Raw genomic sequence first — 15,731 nt, 5'->3', positions numbered from 1 at the left:
ACACACACACACACACACACACACACACACACACACACACACACACACACACACACACTGAATCAAATCTGCAACCATGAGAGCTGGATGAGGGTGGAGCTAAAACAGGTACTACTGTGTGCAAGTGAGTGGTCGATACCAGTCTAACATTTTTACGTTATATGTTATTTCCCTTTTCATAAAGCACAAAAGTTTATACACAACTGTGATTAAAAAAAACAAAAACATTAGTGTATTTAGGTAATCCATGTAAGGAAAACATTTTCTTGTAAGTTGTAATTGCAAATCCTCCTTTTTGTTTTTTTTGTTGTTGTTGTATTTAAGTAGATCACACCATAAGAGGTACAATAAAGGAGTAAGCTGGATATAAGTAAACACCAATGAATTGAAAAGGTGCTTAAGAATAGGAATTAAGAGAAAACAGTAATTATAAATGAAAGCATTATAAGGAACTTACTATTAGGCATGTGTGTGGAGGCTTGCTTTCAAGAGGATTGAATATTGATTCATTTCAAAATGGACTTAGAAGTACAGCTAAGTTAAATTGATTAAAATTCTTTAAACCAAATTGTTTAAAATCTGATTGTTTTTTAAATATTTGTCTCCCTTCTCTAACTGCATTTTCTTTATTTGTCTTATTTGTCCTAAGTACACTCCCAAAAACAGCAATCTGTTCCTCTGGTGTGTTTGAGCTGATGAAGAGTTGGTAAGAAATGCTGACAAAAAAATTCAGTTTGAAGGTGGGGAAGGGATCAAATCTATCTCTTCACAGAAACTTTGCTTTGGAATAAATCTTGACACAATGGAGCATGTTTAATATGCTACCTTGATCAAATATGTAAGTAATCCAATTTCACAAGTCTCAGTGCCATTTTTTCCATTTTTCATTGGACTATTTTTGCTATTTATTTTGTTTCTACATATTTATTTTGCTTCTACATTTAAAGCTACTAGCCAGATATTTACAAAAATCTGTCACACTTTTTATACAGTTTGCTCCCCATTAAACCTCACGGCTGACTGGAGAGTTGAAATGCTTTTGTTTTCAGTGAACACTTATCAATGGAAAAAAAACACACCCCTGGATGAGAAGAAAAACAGCTTGTTAAAAAAAAAAAACTGAACGGTGAATTTGAAAATGTGAAGGTGTATGATGGGAAACGTAGTTTCAACAGTGTTTAAGGGTTTTCTGCTTAGCGATGCAGAAATCTAGGGAAAGTGGCAGGAAATTTTCAAACAGGGGTTTGAATACTTCCTCATGTTTGTCCCACAGCGAAAGGACATTTGGAAATTCTGCCTTGGAGTAATCACCAGAGTTAATGTCAAGTCAGCACAAAACTGAAAATTTCTCTGGGCTTTTTTTCCTTCTTTTTTTTTGTCTTTCTGCACGTAACAACGGTGAACGTGTTCCTAGCGCAGCTCAACTTAAACAAACAATACACACCTTCCTGGGCAGCTAAGAGAGCACATAGGGAGAGACAGAGACAGAGAGAGAGAGAGAGAGAGAGAGAGAGAGAGAGAGAGAAAACACACATCGTCTTGAAGGGTCTACGTTTGAAAACTACAAAAAAAAAACTGAAGGAGTCAGGGAAAGTGAAAGAAAGACAACGTGTGGTCAGACGTGTGCTCGGTTTCAGCTGCCATTGAAATCGACCGGCTCCTAAAAGACTGAGCAAACACCCAACAAGAAAGTGTTTATTAGCAGAAAGGTCATTGATTAACGGCTGGACAATGAAATAAATGCCATATGTATTAGCATGACACCTGAAGGAGTGTTCCTGGCACCTATATATAGAGCTTGGCAGCAATGACTCACATGTAACCCAGGTTATGTAATCGGATTACAAGACAAAGACAAATGAATACTATAAACGGGACGTTACTATGGTTATAGAAGAGAAGGAGATGAAGAGTTAAGTCTCTGTGTGCAACCAAAGCTGCCGCAGCATGAGATGCTTTGTTTGCTGAACTGATCCAGGAAGAGAGATATTTTAAAAAACAGAACATAAGTATGAGTGAACCGTCTTTTTGTAAAAATATGCACGTGTGTGTGTGTGTGGGGGGGGGGCTTGTGTGTAATGCCTTTCAAACAATTAGTGATTGTGAGGCGGGAAGTGACTGAAGTTACTTTAAATCAAAGATTAACTGTCAGTCATTAGTGTGAGCCAATCGGGAGCCTTGCACGCCTCCGAGGGTTTTGGATGTTCCAGTGGCTGCACAGCTGGACCCTCAGACCATCGGGTCAACAGTTAACCTTTAAACTCATCAACCAGTCAGGAGATGGACTAAAAACAATAAGTTCTTGTTTACTCAATCACTGAACCTGGCTACTAAATCACTAATTAGACCCTGTTCATTCCCCCATGTCCAATACTAGTATGAATGGATTTTTATTATACTTCAAATAATAAATTATATCACTAAATCATTAGGGATTCAGGGAAACATTTTAATTCTTCCAATTTCTTCCAAGAAAATAAGTTTCTTGCATATACAAATGCAGATATTCTATTAAACAAAGAAAAAAGTAAAAACCTCAACGTACAGGCACTTAGACTTAATTATTTGATCAGTAGCAGGTCTGGGTCCAAATCATTTTCAAATGATTGGTGTCAGGGTAACCACCTACGTTGGTTTCTAGCTCTGAAGCCTGCTTTTATGATTTATTTTTTTTATTTACATATGTGTGTGCCAACTCGTGTTGCTGGCATGCCTGTAGTGGAGAACTATTCTGAATGAACAATCGCCACTGGTAAAGGTGATTTGGGTGGTCAGGTGAATGACTCTAAGAAGACATTTCCAAGAGCAAGGGTAAGGAAAACATTGCACTATGTAGGTTAATGGCACCCAAGCTAGATGAACTTCGCCATCATTTGTAACTTCAGCTATATTGTCTGATATTACTGCTGTTGGCCTGGGCTAGAAAATGGTGCAATTTGTATCACTGTTGCCTTGAAGCAAGAAGTTATGACCTCAAATCCTGGCTGGAGTGTTTCTTAATGGAGCTTGCATAGTTTCCCTCCCTGCATGATTGGGTATTTCAGCTTCCTCCCCACAATACTTTTAGGTTAAGTGATCGCTTTATGTGAAGTCCTTAGGTGTGACTGTGTTTGATTATTTGTCCTGTGTGTCTTTATGTTGTCCTGTGATGGACAGGTGACCTGTAAAAGGTCGTACCCTGCCTCTTGCTCAGCGTGAGATGGGCAGCATAACCCAGACGTGACCGTACGTCTTATCCGAGAAATTTTAAGCAAACATTTGAGGAGATGCTAAAAAGTAATTGGAAACTGCAAAATTGCAAAAAGGGCGTCCATGGCATTTCACATACTAATGCAAGACATACTAAAATATCCATGTAGGCTAAAGGGATTTAAGCACAGGTTGCCTCAACAACATGCCATGAAGAGAGGTTGCCAACGAGGGAGGCAGTCACCCATGTCAAGGTTTTAAGGCGTTACCACCAAACGAAATCTTTTTAATGAGAAAACGCCATTGTGCCTGAAGCTCGAATCACCCTTCCTCCACCTGTTGCTGCACATTGCCAGGTCAGTTGGCTGAAAGAAAGCTTCCACATTTTTTCCCTGGTATAAAAGAACACAAAAGAACCTACTAACCAAAGGAAAATATGCAAAGAGCAAAACAGAAGAAAGAACTAAGAGACTCAACATATATGGCAGAAAATAAGTACCGCAACACCAAGAGGAAAACAGTCAGTGTTTTCAAGCTATTCTAATCTATGCAGAGATCTTTGACTTTAATAACTTTGTTGCACATAGTTGGGCTGTAAAAAAAAATCCTATAAAAATTCAAGTATCAGATTGAGACAATCAGCAGATGCTTGATGACTTACCTAACTGACCTAGATCGGATTTCAGAAGAGGAAAAAAAAAAAAATCAGGATCAGTAATTTGGCTATTACAAACTAAAAATAACTAATACCAGCATTGCACAGGGGCTCTCTCATGTGTGCACAGCAGCATTAATACAATGAGGGGTTTCGTCACAAAGGCAATAGAGGGATCATTGTTCAAGCTGGCCTGTTCACGGGATTTGTTGTCAAGACAAAAGGAATGTCATCAGATTTATCCTTTAAACCAATTATCAGAGGATAGTTTGTGCTATGGACAAGAGCATGCAAAGTTTACCAGGGGTCTTTGATCAGGACAGCAGACTAACTTTCACAGTTAAAGCCATTTTGTCATCGTTCATAAGAGCACAATCACTTAGAAGAACTACAAGAGAAACCACACAGAGAAGGAGGAGAAGCTGATACTTCAGATAAGTTGGTTGCTGAAAGAGGCCTGGGTCAGATATGTATATACATATGCAATGAACATTGAAGGCTAACAATCCTGGAATCTGCAACATGGGCTATAAGCTATAAGGCTGCCAAGGTACTCAACATAAACAAAAATACAAATACCGAGTAAAAAGCCTCGTAAAGATCGACGCTTGCCTTTAAAAATGTCAGGCTCTTTGGTGATGTAAAAGGAGACCATGGATTTCAAAGCATTTCCGACATAAAATGTAACATTTATCCTAATTCAGCTGACAAACAAGCTAATCTGTTAGAAAAAAAAGGTGTGGTAAACTGGTTGCTTAAGTGAGCACACCCTTGAACTAACATTTTATTCAAGTTCTGTATGAGTCCAGCAGTGCTTCACGTTTTAATTTGACAAAATATCCAAATCAATCAGATTGTGAGGAAAACCCTCCCCAGAAAACCCCCCAAAAGATTTTCTGTCAAATTTAGGTGTGAGCTGTGGCTCCTCTATGCAACTATAATTATTTGAAGTTATTATTTTGGTGATTTGGGAATATACTTTCACTGTGATGCTGAAAATAAAAACCCTCTTCATCGTCTGATAGGGGGTAAATATAACCGTTCATAGCTTTATTTTCATCCTCGTCTCTGGAACAGTTTTCCAGATGCTGCTGCCACCACCCTGATTTGCTGTGGACATGGTTAGCTGCTTTAACTTTCAGGTTCTGCTGTCCAGAAGTTCACATTTGGTTTCATCAAATAATGAGACATTTTCTGACAGGATCATGTGAAATTTAGCCTTAATGTTTCCTTGAAAAGAAAAAGTCAAGACACAAAAAGAAATTTGGAGATTTCTGCGACATGAAGACAAGCAGTACTGAGCACTTCTACAACTTTTTGTACTGCTACTGTTATCAATCTCAAATGAAACTCCTGTTTTAGTGATGTGTGTGAGTTTTTTTTGTTGTTTTTTTTTTACTTTCACCTGACTGAGACGTTTCACCACCGTTTGATCCTTTCCATCCTCTCTAAAAAACCAGATTAATCGGAAGAATGCAAAATTAGCAAATCCACTAAACTTTGTTTCAGGTTAATCAATTTTGATTGATGGCCGGTGTGAATTCAGCAACACTTGATGCTGAAAATGAATAAAACTCTGCTGCAGTAAAGAGCAAACGTGTTAGGCAACCTCACCTTTTATTCCTTTATAATAAAGTAGTGTGATTTTCAGATGAATTACACAAGATAAATGCTAGCGAGCTGTTTTTAAATATTTTATCATCTCTCATTCGAAGACCTGGCTTTTAAGCCAGAGTACCTTTTTAAGAGCCACTGTAAGTAAATGAGTAGCGCGTCACAAGACTAGATTACTTTCACTGTTTATTTACTGCAGAACAGAATGACCTCTTGCTCTTGCTCAGACTACATTTTGGTTTCCTGGAAACGTTTCCCTCCCAATCTGATGCAGAAACTCCCTTAAAAACATAAAATAGACTTCTAATCTCTCCAACTGCTTAATTGTATCAAGCAGCCCTCGCAACTAGATATTATTATCATTAAAAAATAAATAAATAAATCTCTGCAGAGTAGAGCATGTCTTTTAAGCATGACCCTACTTCACACACAGCAGAAATCCAGTCTATTTTGCAGCGTCAGTTCTGTGGTGAGCTAGATTATCAAAGTGACCTGCAGGAAAATGGTCCAAACAACTTGAGAAGAGAGAAGTGATCCCTGCGGCCGCACTTTCAGGACACATGACGTCCACGTGCAGAGGATCTCAGCTGTCAGCGCCTCGACCGCAGCAGGATCAATGGAGAAGTTAGTCACAGTGCTGACTGAGAAGAAGGAATTCTCATTATCTGAGGAATTTCAGAGCACATTATCATCTAAACTACAGTCCATTTTCTAAAACATGAACCCCTTCATGGTTTTCTCTTCCGTTACCCGTTTTTTGCCCTCTTTTCCTCACTTTTTTCCTTTTTGTTTCTACTTTTCTCCAGTCCATGTACCTGTCACCATCATTCCTCCAGCCCAACCAACCTCGAAGACAAGCAGCCAGGAAAGGGGGTGCGGGGAGGAGAGAGAAACAGCGAATGGGGGCGGAGAAGGGGATAAATTGGAGGGGGGGGGGGAACATTGAGAAGGATAGGAATAAAAGCGTCTAGCAAGAAAAAGAAAAAAAACTCCATCAGAGCCAAAAAGCTCTTAATAGTGTAGGATTTTAGGTGGCCGACTCCAGGTCGCTCTAACTTCCGCACAGAGCAGCGACTCCACTTCATTTAAATCTGAGCCCCGGCCTCCTCGGCTCAACCTGCCTTTCAAGACCTTCACATTCATATCAAATGTCACAGAGAACACCGCAATCTGACTCGTACGCCAAAATCTGAGACAGTTATTACAAAGACGCCTCGGAGTTACATTTATCACGCTCAAGGCAACAGTTGCAAACAGAGGAGCCTCTCATTCAGCAACATAGTCATCACTAATCAGAAGAGCTGCTTTGGCTTTAGGGGCTTTGCTTCCTAAGACAAACACATTCCTCTGGGTAATCAGCTAGCCCGCTCAAGGCCAAAGCTGACATTGTTTCAAACAATTAGTCCTGATGCTGACCGTGTCGCCCTCCCGATAAAGGCTTTCGGTCACACTCCACGGAGTGCCGCGTGCACGGGTGGCACAGGCGCAAATCCTTTAAAGAAGCCAGACTTCTTAGGAGACTTTTTTTTTTTTCAAAGTTTGATGGTGGATAACAAAAAATATCTCATAATTTTTCTCGTGACACATTTACATGTCTTTTTTAAAAGAAGTTTTTAAACAAAAATGATGTGTTTTTTGTAAATATTAGCATTAATTACAATATGCAAGAGTTCAGGTTGTTGAACTGATTCAGAAGCAAGGTCAGTGAAAGCAGTAGGGGTGGGACGGTTTCTCAATCAAAACTAAAACAATTAAACAATGAAAATGCCACACTTGATCTTGTCAAAGTGAAGACTGTCTGGCAAAGCAGATGCGTGTTTGTCTCGTGGAGGCTAAAAGTACCAGCCTACGATGCGAAACTAAATGTTTGGCTTGACACATTGTCTGTTTTTCAGGCTCTTAATTTGACATAAGAAAGGAAGTGAAAATTAAAATATCATGAATTGCTTTGGCGCGTCCTACAGGGTTGCTGCTGAAACTTTCTCTTTGTACTCTGAAGTCTGATTTTTCGAGTTACCAAAAGAAATACAACAGTAGCACATCTTGATGTTGGTCAGAACACGCTGAGCAACCCGAAAATAATATCTAATGTCGCTGCTACATCTACAGAAAGATGCTGGTGTAAGCTATTTCTTAACACTTCAGATGATTTGTATGTTATTTTTATCAGTGACACACTTGCTGCTGTTGCATATCTGTTCGTAAATATGTTTCTTTAGTGTTTTAAATTAACACAAAATAAACTGGCATTGGCATGTATCGCTAACTTTAGATCCAAAACAAAGTTTTCTGATTTGCATCAAACTAATCAAAGTTGATTTCCGCAAAGAATATGGATTCTTTAAAATATCCAATTTTATTTTGTGTAGCCTGTTGATCCATTTCTATAAAGCGCAGAATGTCCCTGAAGTTTTAAATAATATTACAAACTGATTTCAGAAATAGTTCTGACTTTTATTCTATTTTGAGCAGGAGGGCATCCTGTCCCAAAATGATCCCATAAATCCCTCTGGTGTGAAACAAACTAGCAAGATTAAAACATTCATCAACAACTTGACTGCCTGTGACCTTTTTTTTATTTATTTCCTCCTCCTTCTAGGCTGATAAACGAGCCGACCTTTGTTCACATTCGGGCCCACCCTGTTGACAAACACAGCAAATCAAGTTGAGCTCCAGGTATGGCTTATGTAGCCCATTTTTTTCTTTCACCAGCATAAAAAAACAGTAAATCATATAGTTAAAAAGAAACTATTTATCACTGCATTTCTAGCACTGAACACTTTCTGCAGCGAATGAGCGAAGATCCAGATCACATGCACACACTAAGCACACAGCTCACCTCATCGGGGCAAAAGTCCACATACTATATGAACAGCAACCCGGAAGAATGAAGGCGACTTCTCTGTGTAGTCGCTGAAGCATTTATTTTTATCCCCCACCCTGAACACACATGTCATGCCACTCCACTGGTTCCACTGGTTTCATTGCAAAGACTCCTTGATCACCCTTCCCATCACTGATTGCCTTTGTTTGCAATCAGCATGGCTACAGTGAGCTGGTAAAACAGGCATGTCGGGTAAACTTCTTAAGGCAAGTAGCTGAATTGTTTTTTGTTTTTTTTTCCTGACAATGGATGAGTCAAACAATACCAGATATTTACTGAAAGATTCTTTGGTCAGACACAGAACCTACAGTCAAATGTTGAGGTGGTTTTAATAAAGAGGTCAAAAAATATATATATTTCAAGGCAAAAAGAACAATGAGTAGCAGCAATTTGAATGAGACAAGCGATGTAAAGGAGTCGAAAAGCTAGAAACACATTTTTAGCACTTTACCTTTATCCCGGTGCAGATACTGAAGGGTAGGCCAAGTAGACGCAGCCTGTGTGTTTTATTCTACTGGCAATCCACACACGTTTGTCAAAAACTCTCTCTGTCTCTATCCATTCACCGAGCTGTGGTGTTGACAGGCAGAGTGCAGAGGTAAGCGAAGGTGGTTTTGTGTTTACCCTTCTCAGTGGCCAGAGGAGAAGAGGTGGGGCCACTCAGCACAGGTAACCCCCACTTTTCACTCCCTCCTTCAATATCCCTATTGCTCATCTGATAAGGAATCGGACAAAAGGGAAGGTAAAGGGATGAAAGGGCACAGGGTGTGACGGGTTTGTGATAATCAGGAAAATGGAGAGGAATAATCACAATGTTTCTCATTGCAGCTAAAATCAGCCACAATGCTGTCTAATCTGACATTTAACTACTAGGATAACTACCACTAGCTTACTGATTTCACTGCGCCACGACATAGTGTAGAGTAGCATACTTGGTGCGTTGTAGAGGCACAATCTGATCCCCAGTAACTTCCAGTCCTTGTTGATGGTAAAGCAAAGTTTGCAGTCTCAGGAATGTTCAGTCACACAAATACACAACCTAAGAAATTTCCGACAACAACCAGTCAGCTGTTTTACGGTAACGCTGCTTCATGAGTAACAGTCTCTGTCCCTCTTATCTTGTGTCTGTTGCATCTGACAGGTAAACTGTCATAGACTCAATGAAATAGCTTCACTGAACTAAGAGATGTATCTCAGCTATGTTGATGTCGAAATGACGTAGTTCAAGCGGTAAGACGAATCTGTGGTGATAAGTATCAGCAGTCTTGTTACTTGATCGTCTGACGGCCCAAACTCTGACGTGGCTACATGTTTATTTGGATGTAAACCAGGTAACTGTGATCTTACCACTCAGGATGCAGTTTTAATGCCACATGTGAATGGTCTTTGTTAAAGTTTTTTTTTTTTTCTTTTAATTTGATTAGCTGGGACACATGCTAATACCAGATTAGCACGTGTCAAAGTTATCTTTAAAGACTTCATATAATGAACAATAATAATGTCTTGTGAACGTTTGAAAAAACATTATAATAAAATAAATATGGTTATGAATTCATTGCAAATGTTGCAGTTTTAACATATCCATCTCCTTGTTTTAAATTAAGGTAAAGAAAACTACTCCACAAAAGGTGTAAATATCTTGTCCTTTTTTTTTTATAGCACAGCTGTTTCTGTTGGTCGCTGTAGATTTGCCTAGTGACAGCAGGGCGCTTCAGGAAAGCTCCACCGTTCAAAGTAACGTGCTAAGTTTATGAAGCAGGAGGACAAAGTGATGCAAGTCTTCTCCGCGTATGATTAAGCGCAGCGCCACTGAAACGTTGTGAGCAGAACTGAGTCGTAATTAAACAGACAATAGACATACTAGCATTAGCTTAGCTTTTGAACTGTTCAAGCATCAGCAACAGGAGCAGACTGTCCATATATGTGTGTGTTTTCATCCTTAAAAACATTTCACTTTTCTGGGGATAAAATGATAATTATGCTATTCTACACTGGGGGGTCCAGTTTCAACTGTTTCTGACCCTAACAAAAATCAAACATAATATACATATTCGTTCATTGTTTATGTCGCATTGCCCTGAGGCAAGTCAGATTCCTAAGCTGCATTGTTTTTCAAAAATTGTAGATAAATAAGTGCCATGAGAAAAATTGTGACAAGGCACAGTTTCTGCTAATAATTTGTACTCACAATGCACAGAAAACAGGTGAATCTACGAATACTGAGCCACAAATAGGCAGAGCTGTATTACAAATCAGTTTCCTAACCATTAAAATTAACAGAAGCTCTGATTTCAGTGTTGTTGGGTTTTAAATACATTTTTTTATTCATTTGAAAGTCCAGCTTTAAAACTGAATATGCATGCTCTCATTGTTTCTGAATCACCTTAAACTGATTGAGAAAAATCAGTTTAAGGTGTTTTGGCATGCAGCACTATAAAGGTTTAAAAGACGTGTTTGCTGGTGGTCATCTGTGGTTGGATGACTCAGTTCTATTCTGAAACTCAACCTTTGTGTGGATTCGTTCGTTAGTGTGCTGCTGGTGGGAAGAAGTGTGAATAAAACTAATTCCAAAGCATTAAGAAGTGAACAACATTACGTGTGCATCTTGATAAATCTGGTAACAACACAGTTTGAATTATCCTGTTGTGCTAAATAAAACCTGAAAGGCCTTTTGGTGGTCACATACTGGGGAATACAGCAAATAGAGGGATAATGCAAACCAGACCAAAGCTGTCACATCGCAGTTATACAGACCAGAAACACAGCAAGTGTCAGAGAGAATAGGAAGGACTGACAATGTGTGGAAGTGTACATAACCTCAGACAACCCTGAAGAGAACGGGAGCCTGGACAGCTATCAGATGGGGTGCAACTCTACCAACGTTAGTGTGTGTGTGTGCGTGCATGTGCGTGGGTGTGTGCGTGTGTGTGTGCGTGTGTGGGGGTGTGCGTGTGCATGTGCATGCGTGTGTGTGCGTGTGTATATTTGCTGATCCTTAGTAGCGCATTAACCAACAACTCTGTTAATGAAGGACAAGCAATCAGTTATCGGCACTGTTTTTGCTATGCACTTCCATAAACTGTGTAGATAAATCCGTTCAAAGTTTTAAATGATGAAATCTCTCTACGGCACGGCCTGAGGTGCCTGAAGTGAAGGCCACTCAGAATCATAAACCAACGTTACAGGTTGGCTGCGAAGGATACAAGCATCAAGACGACTTTATGGTCTGCACTCTATAAAACAAGAGGGAAGACGGATTTTTTAATTTTTTTCCTTAGACCTACATATCATCTTCAGTCATTGGTGTTTGTCTGTCGTAAGCAAAAAAACACAAAAATATACTGGATTAAAACATCAAAAAGCATTCCCAGTTGAAGAAATCTAAGTAGGTTGTTGCAGCCTAAAACTGTTCTAAAAAGGCACTCTCTCAATTAACTTCATGCTTTTAGCGTATAAATAATCCGGCCTCTAACAAGTTATGACTAAAATCTACCCCGCAGTGTTGAACACCGTTTCACTACTTTACCATTTTATTAAATAAATATAAATCCAAAATGGAAAACTACCTGTAAACCTAAAACCTCAGCAGTTAAAAAAGGTTGAACTTTCTTTACACATTTTTGGTGTAAAATGAGCTGGAAACCAAAATAGTCAAATGATCACGCCACAGTTTGTCTACATGGTTTCAGGTTCAGCCTAATCTTTTTGCAACAACATCCATGCTGGAAAACGTGATTAATGGAAGGCAGCATGTAACATTTACTTCAAGAGATGAACTTTTGTGTTTATATTCTCTTTCTTTCTTGTTTATATTTCTACTTAACAATATGCAAGTAATTTTTCTTTTTTTTTTTTTAATCTGACTGTAGCCCATCCCAGTGGTCAACGTTTGAAAGGTCTAAAGGTGAGCAAAGCAGTGAGTAAATATCCTAAGTATGAAGAGTTGCTATGCTATCAGTGTAATTTTTATTGCATTTCCTTCAGCAGTCTAAATGTTTGCAAACTGTGTAAAAGCGTTATAATTTTTTCAGCCATCACTTAACAGGTGTTAGACCTTACCCTTGACTGCCATGTAATAAAAGTGCTAACTAACTCTTATTGTAAAACCTGGTACGATAAAGTAAAACATGGCTTGGTTGCAAACTTTTTATATATCTGAGCTGATATTTGAGCAAATGTGCGCATTAGGGCAGTTTTGATTTTATGAATAAATACCTTGGCTGTCAGTGTGCCAGCAGAAAACTAGTCAGAATCACAAGGCTTTAGGTTCCAGATCGTCATGCCCAGCAGGTCTAATCCTGGTGAGCTGCTGCCCTGCAACTCATTACCAGCCGTCTGCATAGCTGAATGACACACTGATGAGGCAAGTGTGCCTTTTAATCCAGGTGTGTTGGAGGCGGGATGCACCTAAAAGTTTCAGAACAGAAGCTGTTCTAGACATCGACTTGGATTTAGAGTTTCTGATCTAAAGAAAAGATTCCAGTTTCAAAGTAAGAAAATTAGAAAAGCGAGACATTTGGTAAAAACGTAAAGCATTCAGAAATGGTGCCTTTGTGTGATGTAAATCAGGAAAATGCTGATTTCAACATAACATTGGGGCAGATATAAAGCCATCATCTCCATGTTAACAGAGCCGTAGAGAAACTGGCCCTGCAGGTCTCCTATGAACCATGAAAAGATGTACACAAACAGAGCCCAGGCCGACGCTGGTGGCAGCCTCTTGTTTACCATCAAAACTCCTCACGGATCACAAAAACAAGAAAATATTCTTTAATAGCAGCACGGTTTCTGTATGCTTGTGAAACACGGCTCAGATGGACTTCAAGTGGTTACAAATGCTTCGGATCAGAATGCTCCATCAGACCCACAGAGTGTTTTAAATGCATATTTAGCAAAAAATAGAAACTTCAACTGCTCTGTAGAAGACTGAGTCAATTCAGTGTCAAAATCTTGGTGGCCAGCAAGAATAAGAATGAAGAGCACTTTAACTGTGATGTGAATTGGTAGAACACAACTAAAACTAAATGATTATTTACATACATAATATGGCTTCAGTTCTCCACTTTGTATAACCAAACTACTTCATATCCAGGTACTCATGCAACTGTTTATCTGTCTTGATTGTTGAGTATTCTGATTAATTATGCAGACAATTAAACATTTTACATAAATCAAAAGATAATTGATTCAACGTAGTGATAATTGTGCTGACTCCTGTTAGGGCAGGCTGACCCTAACATTTGTTACAGTCACGCAACCACATTTCCTTACTGCTGACTCTCCCATGATTAAAGAAAATTATTTTAAATGCCAACTCTTGCATGAAGGGAACATGATCCCGCCTCCTGCCACCTCCCAACCAATAAGACGAAAGAGAATCGTCTAAATTCTGATGTGGGGTAAGTTAGAGTGCACTCCCTCATAAAGCATGTAAAATATCTCCCTATTGTCAGCAGCAAGAATGGGGACGCTAATTATCAACTGACAGCAATAGAAAACGTGTTTCCGGTGCAAAGCAAACAGACCAACACATCAGGTCATACGACATCTCAGAAAATATGGAATTTCCTTTTGATATGTTCAAACTCTGGATAAGTAGAGAAAAATGAGCACTGAGACTGGAAAAGTGTTTTGGCTTCCAAACTATTTTCATTTTCTACAAGTAAATTTTAATAAAAAATAAAAAAAATCCAAATGTTTTGCTATAGATTTGATATTTAAGTATGGTAATGTGTTTGATCCTTGATTTATTTATTTTTTCTTCTGTGCCTACGTTTAGCACTTTGCCCATCCAGATTTAGAGAGCCTTTTGGATAATTAGGTTATCTTGTAGATAACCTAATTATAGGTTATCTATAGATTTTTAAATCAACTAATCTAAATTAATTTAGGTGAAAAAAAAATTGTGAAATATTCCCTCAGCTCTCCTGAATTGTCCTTCTCTTGTTTGTAATTTGTGAAACATACCGATCACTCGACTACTTTAACATTTTCCAAGGCTCTGTCCTGAAAATCTGACACTGCTAAAAACTTGAGAGAGAAAAATCCAGAAATTCAGGCCTGTGTGGATTGCAGAATAAAACAAAAACTCACGAACACTGACACGCTCATGATTCTATCTGAAAATATGTGATCTGTGTTCAATGAAATCTAAATTAGTCCACATCACAACACATTAGCTATTTAATTTAAGGCAGGGCTAGTCAACCACAGCACCATCATTAGATAAGTAAACTTCAACCCAAAATAAAGAGACAGTAACTGAAACAATGTGACAGGTGGGGGGGGGGGACTCCTCTATATTGTCTGTAAACGTTATAGTTACTGAAAATATAAACAGAAATTAAATGAAAAGAGTGTGTTAGGCCTGCAGGGCACGTGAGATCAGCTAGAAGGCCACAGCTGGACAAAATGTCAAAAATTTCTTCCGAGACAAAAATGATCCAACATTCATTAAACTCAGCGATGTCTTATACGTGAGCATCAGAGGTTCTGCGTCTCATTGTGACGCCGTTCGAACAGCCTTCTGACGTGCTTCACATGCGACGGACGTAAAATATGTTGGAAATAATTTGTCCGTGACTAAAACTGTGAGTTAGTATGAGAGAGGAGGGGGGAACAGGATGCAGAAAAGCTTCTGCTAGATTGCCAGCTGTGTTCGAACAAAGTGTTCAAACATATCACTTACAGCGATCATTCTTAGTAAAACTTTGAACTGACAGAAAATCTTCCGCTCTGCTCTTTTTTAGCACTTTCTCAGCAAAACCGGCAACGTGAAATCCCACAACTCCTGTCAGCCAATTCCAGAGTTGCTCCTCTGATTACCAAAATGACTCAGCACAAAAACGAGACCTCTCTGCCATCCTGCCGCACACACACACACACACACACAGAAATACAAGACAATGAGATCTCTCCCCCCCCCCCCTTCCTTCACTCTGATGAAAGACGTTTCCCCTTTTGCCTAGAAGTCGGTCAGCTGACGCTTGCTCTACATGCAGTCATGTGGCCTGTCGCTAACCAGCAGAGGACAAGGCACAGCGTGTGCGTTTCTGTGCTACAATCACTGCCAAGGTCAAGGAGAAAAGGAAGGAGGAAGGCAGGGCCGCAGAGATAGGGAGGAAAATCACTGAAGCAGCTCAAAAGCTTGAGGACAACAAAAAGCTGTCATGCTGATGACATGTAAGCCGCAGCGCAGCTGCTTATTTTCTCCCCAATAGCCACTAACCACCTTAACGTCAACGTGGATGACTGTCCTAACTCCCTGTACCGGGAGATAATCCCAGTTATCATGTGACAAATGGAGGCCTCACAAAGTAAAGGGGGCTAAATTTAGCTAAAACTTCAATATGTGAAAATGAGTAAATAAATGTGTAGACAGGCGCTTGT

The 15,731-nt window shown here is 39.3% G+C and overlaps 1 protein-coding gene across 11 annotated transcripts in view; it reads right to left on the bottom strand.

The window, feature by feature from the left end:
* The window catches only part of rbm47 (RNA binding motif protein 47), a 43,308-nt gene that overhangs the window by 16,865 nt on the left and 10,712 nt on the right, over positions 1-15,731 (bottom strand). Inside the window, exon 1 of one of the 11 annotated variants that reach the window (XM_008413255.2) lies at positions 8,794-8,936. The exons of the other annotated variants lie outside the window; for them this stretch is intronic. The gene's annotated coding sequence lies outside the window, so the exon portion shown is untranslated. Of the gene's footprint in view, positions 1-8,793; positions 8,937-15,731 lie in introns of those variants that run through there. 11 annotated transcript variants of the gene reach the window in all.

This window comes from Poecilia reticulata, linkage group LG1 (genome assembly GCF_000633615.1).
Source record: "Poecilia reticulata strain Guanapo linkage group LG1, Guppy_female_1.0+MT, whole genome shotgun sequence".
Taxonomy (NCBI): domain Eukaryota; kingdom Metazoa; phylum Chordata; class Actinopteri; order Cyprinodontiformes; family Poeciliidae; genus Poecilia; species Poecilia reticulata.
This window is presented reverse-complemented; position numbering and strand designations above follow the sequence as displayed.